A 7,971-nucleotide genomic window follows, 5' to 3' on the forward strand; every position below is an offset into this window, starting at 1 on the left:
CCAGTCCGTCGACACAATCCCTATGGCCAGTCCGTCGGCACACTCCCTATCGCCTGTCCGTCAGCACACTCCCTATGACCCCTCGATCAGCACACTCCCTATGACCAGGTCCGTCAGCACACTCCCTATGGCCAGTCCGTCGGCACACTCCCTATGGCCAGTCCGTCGGCACACTCCCTATGGCCAGTCCGTCGGCACACTCCCTATCGCCTGTCCGTCAGCACACTCCCTATGACCCCTCGATCCGCACACTCCCTATGGCCCGTCCGTCAGCACATTCCCTATGGCCAGTCCGTCAGCACACTCCCTCTCACCTGTCCGTCAGCACACTCCCTATCACCTGTCCGTCAGCACACTCCCTATGACCCCTCGATCAGCACACTCCCTATGACCAGTCCGTCAGCACACTCCCTAGGACCCGTCCTCAGCACTCTCCCTATGCCCAGTCCGTCAGCACACTCCCTATCACCTGTCCGTCAGCACACTCCCTATAACCCCTCGATCAGCTCACTCCCTATGACCAGTCCGTCAGCACACTTCCTAGGACCCGTCCTCAGCACTCTCCCTATGCCCAGTCCGTCGGCACACTCCCTATGACTGGTCCGTCGGCACACTCCGTAGGACCCGTCCGTCGGCACACTCCCTATGGCCAGTCCGTCGGCACACTCCCTATGACCCCTCGATCAGCACACTCCCTATGACCCCTTGATCAGCACACTCCCTATGACCCCTCGATCAGCACACTCCCTATGGCTCGTCCGTCAGCACATTCCCTATGACCAGTCCGTCAGCACACTCCCTATCACCTGTCCGTCAGCACACTCCCTAGGACCCGTCCGTCAGCACACTCCCTATGGCCAGTCCGTCAGCACACTCCCTATGACCCCTGGATCAGCACACTCCCTATGGCCAGTCCGTCGGCACAATCCCTATGGCCAGTCCGTCGGCACACTCCCTATGACCAGTCCGTCAGCACACTCCCTATGGCCAGTCCGTCGGCACACTCCCTATCGCCTATCCGTCAGCACACTCCCTATGACCCCTCGATCAGCACACTCCCTATGGCCCGTCAGTCAGCACACTCCCTATGACCAGTCCGTCAGCACACTCCCTCTCACCTGTCCGTCAGCACACTCCCTATCACCTGTCCGTCAGGACACTCCCTATGACCCCTCAATCAGCACACTCCCTATGACCAGTCCGTCAGCACACTCCCTAGGACCCGTCCTCAGCACTCTCCCTATGGCCAGTCCGTCGGCACACTCCCTATGGCCAGTCCGTCGGCACACTCCCTATGGCCAGTCCGTCGGCACACTCCCTATGGCCAGTCCGTCTGCACACTCCCTATCGCCTGTCCGTCGGCACACTCCCTATGACCCCTCGATCAGCACACTCCCTATGACCAGTCCGTCAGCACACTCCCTATGGCCAGTCCGTCAGCACACTCCCTATTACCCCTCGATCAGCACACTCCCTATGACCCCTCGATCAGCACACTCCCTATGGCCCGTCCGTCATCACATTCCCTATGACCAGTCCGTCAGCACACTCCCTCTCACCTGTCCGTCAGCACACTCCCTATCACCTGTCCGTCAGCACACTCCCTATGACCCCTCGATCAGCACACTCCCTATTGCCTATCCGTCAGCACTCTCCCTATGACCAGTCCGTCAGCACACTCCCTCTCACCTGTCCGTCAGCACACTCCCTATCACCTGTCCGTCAGCACACTCCCTATCACCTGTCCGTCAGCACACTCCCTATGACCCCTCAATCAGCACACTCCCTATGACCAGTCCGTCAGCACACTCCCTAGGACCCGTCCGTCAGCACTCTCCCTATGGCCCGTCCGTCAGCACACTCCCTATGACCCCTCGATCAGCACACTCCCTATGACCCCTCAATAAGCACACTCCCTATGGCCCGTCCGTCAGCACTCTCCCTATGACCCCTCGATCAGCACACTCCCTATGGCCCGTCCGTCAGCACTCTCCCTATCACCTGTCCGTCAGCACACTCCCTATGACCCCTCGATCAGCACGTTCCTATGAGCCGTCCGTCAGCACACTCCCTAGGACCCGTCCGTCAGCACACTCCCTATGACCCCTCGATCAGCACACTCCCTAGGACCCGTCCGTCAGCACACTCCCTAGGACACATCCGTCAGCACACTCCCTATCACCTGTCCGTCAGCACACTCCCTATGACCTCTCGATCAGCACACTCCCTATGGCCCGTCCGTCAGCACTCTCCCTATCACCTGTCCGTCAGCACACTCCCTATCACCTGTCCGTCAGCACACTCCCTATGACCCCTCGATCAGCACACTCCCTATGGCCCGTCCGTCAGCACTCTCCCTATCACCTGTCCGTCAGCACACTCCCTATTGCCTGTCCGTCAGCACACTCCCTATGACCCCTCGATCAGCACATTCCTATGAGCCATCCGTCAGCACACTCCCTAGGACCCGTCAGTCAGCACACTCCCTAGGACCCCTCGATCAGCACACTCCCTAGGACCCGTCCGTCAGCACACTCCCTAGGACCCGTCCGTCAGCACACTCCCTAGGACCCGTCCGTCAGCACACTCCCTAGGACCCCTCGATCAGCACACTCCCTATGACCAGTCCGTCAGCACACTCCCTAGGACCCGTCCGTCAGCACTCTACCTATGGCTTGTCCGTCAGCACACTCCCTATGACCCCTCGATCAGCACATTCCCTATGGCCCATCCGTCAGCACTCTCCCTATGACCCCTCGATCAGCACACTCCCTATGGCCCGTCCGTCAGCAATTTCCCTATCACCTGTCCGTCAGCACACTCCCTAGGACCCGTCCGTCAGCATACTCCCTAGGACCCGTCCGTCAGCACACTCCCTAGGACCCGTCCGTCAGCACACTCCCTAGGACCCGTCCGTCAGCACACTCCCTAGGACCCGTCCGTCAGCACACTCCCTAGGACCCGTCCGTCAGCACACTCCCTATCACCTGTCCGTCAGCACACTCCCTATGACCTCTTGATCAGCACACTCCCTATGACCAGTCCGTCAGCACACTCCCTAGGACCTGTCCGTCAGCACACTCCCTAGGACCCCTCGATCAGCACACTCCCTATTGCCTGTCCGTCAGCACTCTCCCTATGACCAGTCCGTCAGCACACTCCCTCTCACCCGTCCGTCAGCACACTCCCTATGACCCCTCGATCAGCACACTCCCTATGACCCCTCAATAAGCACACTCCCTATGGCCCGTCCGTCAGCACTCTCCCTATGACCCCTCGATCAGCACACTCCCTATGGCCTGTCCGTCAACACTCTCCCTATCACCTGTCCGTCAGCACTCTCCCTATGACCAGTCCATCAGCACACTCCCTCTCACCTGTCCGTCAGCACACTCCCTATGACCCCTCAATTAGCACACTCCCTATGACCAGTCCGTCAGCACACTCCCTAGGACCCGTCCGTCAGCACTCTCCCTATGGCTCGTCCGTCAGCACACTCCCTATGACCCCTCAATAAGCACACTCCCTATGGCCCGTCCGTCAGCACTCTCCCTATGACCCCTCGATCAGCACACTCCCTATGGCCCGTCCGTCAGCACTCTCCCTATCACCTGTCCGTCAGCACACTCCCTATGACCCCTCGATCAGCACGTTCCTATGAGCCGTCCGTCAGCACACTCCCTAGGACCCGTCCGTCAGCACACTCCCTAGGACCCCTCGATCAGCACACTCCCTAGGACCCGTCCGTCAGCACACTCCCTAGGACCCGTCCGTCAGCACACTCCCTAGGACCCGTCCGTCAGCACACTCCCTATCACCTGTCCGTCAGCACACTCCCTATGACCTCTTGATCAGCACACTCCCTATGACCAGTCCGTCAGCACACTCCCTAGGACCCGTCCGTCAGCACTCTCCCTATGGCCCGTCCGTCAGCACACTCCCTATGACCCCTCGATCAGCACACTCCCTATGACCCCTCAATCAGCACATTCCCTATGGCCCGTCCATCAGCACTCTCCCTAAGACCCCTCGATCAGCACACTCCCTATGGCCCGTCCGTCAGCACTCTCCCTATCACCTGTCCGTCAGCACACTCCCTATCACCTGTCTGTCAGCACACTCCCTATGACCTCTCGATCAGCACACTCCCTATGGCCCGTCCGTCAGCACACTCCCTATGGCCCGTCCGTCAGCACACTCCCTATGGCCCGTCCGTCAGCACACTCCCTATGGCCCGTCCGTCAGCACACTCCCTATGACCCCTCGATCAGCACACTCCCTATGACCCCTCGATCAGCACACTCCCTATGGCCCGTCCGTCAGCACACTTCCTATGACCCCTCGATCAGCACACTCCCTATGACCAGTCCGTCAACACACTCCCTAGGACCCGTCCGTCAGCACACTCCCTAGGACCCGTCCGTCAGCACACTCCCTAGGACCTGTCCGTCAGCACACTCCCTAGGACCCGTCCGTCAGCACACTCCCTAGGACCCGTCCGTCAGCACACTCCCTAGGACCCGTCCGTCAGCACACTCCCTATCACCTGTCCGTCAGCACACTCCCTATGACCTCTTGATCAGCACACTCCCTATGACCAGTCCGTCAGCACACTCCCTAGGACCTGTCCGTCAGCACACTCCCTAGGACCCCTCGATCAGCACACTCCCTATTGCCTGTCCGTCAGCACTCTCCCTATGACCAGTCCGTCAGCACACTCCCTCTCACCCGTCCGTCAGCACACTCCCTATGACCCCTCGATCAGCACACTCCCTATGACCCCTCAATAAGCACACTCCCTATGGCCCGTCCGTCAGCACTCTCCCTATGACCCCTCGATCAGCACACTCCCTATGGCCTGTCCGTCAACACTCTCCCTATCACCTGTCCGTCAGCACTCTCCCTATGACCAGTCCATCAGCACACTCCCTCTCACCTGTCCGTCAGCACACTCCCTATGACCCCTCGATCAGCACACTCCCTATGACCAGTCCGTCAGCACACTCCCTAGGACCCGTCCGTCAGCACTCTCCCTATGGCTCGTCCGTCAGCACACTCCCTATGACCCCTCAATAAGCACACTCCCTATGGCCCGTCCGTCAGCACTCTCCCTATGACCCCTCGATCAGCACACTCCCTATGGCCCGTCCGTCAGCACACTCCCTATCACCTGTCCGTCAGCACACTCCCTATGACCCCTCGATCAGCACGTTCCTATGAGCCGTCCGTCAGCACACTCCCTAGGACCCGTCCGTCAGCACACTCCCTAGGACCCCTCGATCAGCACACTCCCTAGGACCCGTCCGTCAGCACACTCCCTAGGACCCGTCCGTCAGCACACTCCCTATCACCTGTCCGTCAGCACACTCCCTATGACCTCTTGATCAGCACACTCCCTATGACCAGTCCGTCAGCACACTCCCTAGGACCCGTCCGTCAGCACTCTCCCTATGGCCCGTCCGTCAGCACACTCCCTATGACCCCTCGATCAGCACACTCCCTATGACCCCTCAATCAGCACATTCCCTATGGCCCGTCCATCAGCACTCTCCCTAAGACCCCTCGATCAGCACACTCCCTACGGCCCGTCCGTCAGCACTCTCCCTATCACCTGTCCGTCAGCACACTCTCTATCACCTGTCTGTCAGCACACTCCCTATGACCTCTCGATCAGCACACTCCCTATGGCCCGTCCGTCAACACACTCCCTATGGCCCGTCCGTCAGCACACTCCCTATGGCCCGTCCGTCAGCACACTCCCTATGGCCCGTCCGTCAGCACACTCCCTATCGCCCGTCCGTCAGCACACTCCCTATGACCCCTCGATCAGCACACTCCCTATGACCCCTCGATCAGCACACTCCCTATGGCCCGTCCGTCAGCACACTTCCTATGACCCCTCGATCAGCACACTCCCTATGACCAGTCCGTCAACACACTCCCTAGGACCCGTCCCTCAGCACTCTCCCTATGGCTTGTCCGTCAGCACACTCCCTATGACCCCTCGATCAGCACATTCCCTATGGCCCGTCCGTCAGCACTCTCCCTATGACCCCTCGATCAGCACACTCCCTATGGCCCGTCCGTCAGCAATTTCCCTATCACCTGTCCGTCAGCACACTCCCTATGACCCCTCGATCAGCACGTCCCTATGAGCCGTCCATCAGCACACTCCCTAGGACCCGTCCGTCAGCACACTCCCTAGGACCCGTCCGTCAGCACACTCCCTAGGACCAGTCCGTCAGCACACTTCCTAGGACCCGTCCGTCAGCACACTTCCTAGGACCCGTCCGTCAGCACACTCCCTATCACCTGTCCGTCAGCACACTCCCTATTGCCTGTCCGTCAGCACTCTCCCTATGACCCCTCCATCAGCACACTCCCTATGGCCCGTCCGTCAGCAATTTCCCTATCACCTGTCCATCAGCACACTCCCTATGACCCCTCGATCAGCAGGTCCCTATGAGCCGTCCGTCAGCACACTCCCTAGGACCCGTCCGTCAGCACACTCCCTAGGACCCGTCCGTCAGCACACTCCCTAGGACCCGTCCGTCAGCACACTCCCTAGGACCCGTCCGTCAGCACACTCCCTAGGACCCGTCCGTCAGCACACTTCCTAGGACCCGTCCGTCAGCACACTCCCTATCACCTGTCTGTCAGCACACTCCCTATGACCCCTCGATCAGCACGTCCCTATGAGCCGTCCGTCAGCACACTCCCTAGGACCCGTCCGTCAGCACACTCCCTAGGACCCGTCCGTCAGCACACTCCCTAGGACCCGTCCGTCAGCACACTCCCTAGGACCCGTCCGTCAGCACACTTCCTAGGACCCGTCCGTCAGCACACTCCCTATCACCTGTCTGTCAGCACACTCCCTATGACCCCTCGATCAGCACACTCACTATCACCTGTCCGTCAGCACTCTCCCTAGGACCAGTCCGTCAGCACACTCCCTATCACCTGTCCGTCAGCACACTCCCTATGGCCAGTCCGTCAGCACACTCCCTATGACCCCTCGATCAGCACACTCCCTGGGACCCGTCCATCAGCACTCTCCCTATGACCCCTCGATCAGCACACTCACTATCACCTGTCCGTCAGCACACTCACTATCACCTGTCCGTCAGCACTCTCCTTAGGACCTGTCCGTCAGCACACTCTCTATGACCAGTCCGTCAGCACACTTCCTAGGACCCGTCCGTCAGCACACTTCCTAGGACCCGTCCGTCAGCACACTCCCTATCACCTGTCCGTCAGCACACTCCCTATTGCCTGTCCGTCAGCACTCTCCCTATGACCCCTCCATCAGCACACTCCCCATCACCTGTCCATCAGCACATTCCCTATCACCTGTCTGTCAGCACACTCCCTATCACCTGTCCGTCAGCACACTTCCTATGGCCAGTCCGTCAGCACACTCCCTATGACCCCTGGATCAGCACACTCCCTGGGACCCGTCCGTCAGCACTCTCCCTATGACCCCTTGATCAGCACACTCACTATCACCTGTCCGTCAGCACACTCCCTATGACCAGTCCGTCAGCACTCTCCCTATGACCCCTCGATCAGCACACTCCCTATCACCTGTCCGTCAGCACTCTCCCTATGACCCCTCGATCAGCACACTCACTATCACCTGTCCGTCAGCACACTCCCTATGACCCCTCGATCAGCACACTCACTATCACCTGTCCGTCAGCACTCTCCCTAGGACCCCTTGATCAGCACACTCCCTGGGACCAGTCCGTCAGCACTCTCCCTATGACCCCTCGATCAGCACACTCACTATCACCTGTCCGTCAGCACTCTCCCTAGGACCAGTCCGTCAGCACACTCCCTAGGACCTGTCCGTGGAAACGACACTTTATGAACTTGTACCATTTGTCTCCGTCTACTTAGCAACCAGTGACGTACCCTCCTCGCCTATTGGACCGCGTCAGCTTCTCCCGCCTGTATCTTTTTTCCCATTGG

At 59.7% G+C, this 7,971-nt stretch overlaps 1 protein-coding gene across 5 annotated transcripts in view; it reads right to left on the reverse strand.

Moving 5' to 3' along the window:
• The window catches only part of LOC138788077 (speedy protein 1-B-like), a 36,128-nt gene that overhangs the window by 27,672 nt on the left and 485 nt on the right, over nucleotides 1–7,971 (reverse strand). The window contains exon 1 of one of the 5 annotated variants that reach the window (XM_069965572.1): nucleotides 7,879–7,959. The exons of 1 other annotated variant lie outside the window; for it this stretch is intronic. The gene's annotated coding sequence lies outside the window, so the exon portion shown is untranslated. 3 more of the 5 variants (XM_069965575.1, XM_069965578.1, XM_069965571.1) reach the window with 3 other exon arrangements.

Source organism: Dendropsophus ebraccatus, chromosome 4 (assembly GCF_027789765.1).
Source record: "Dendropsophus ebraccatus isolate aDenEbr1 chromosome 4, aDenEbr1.pat, whole genome shotgun sequence".
In the NCBI taxonomy this organism is placed as follows: domain Eukaryota; kingdom Metazoa; phylum Chordata; class Amphibia; order Anura; family Hylidae; genus Dendropsophus; species Dendropsophus ebraccatus.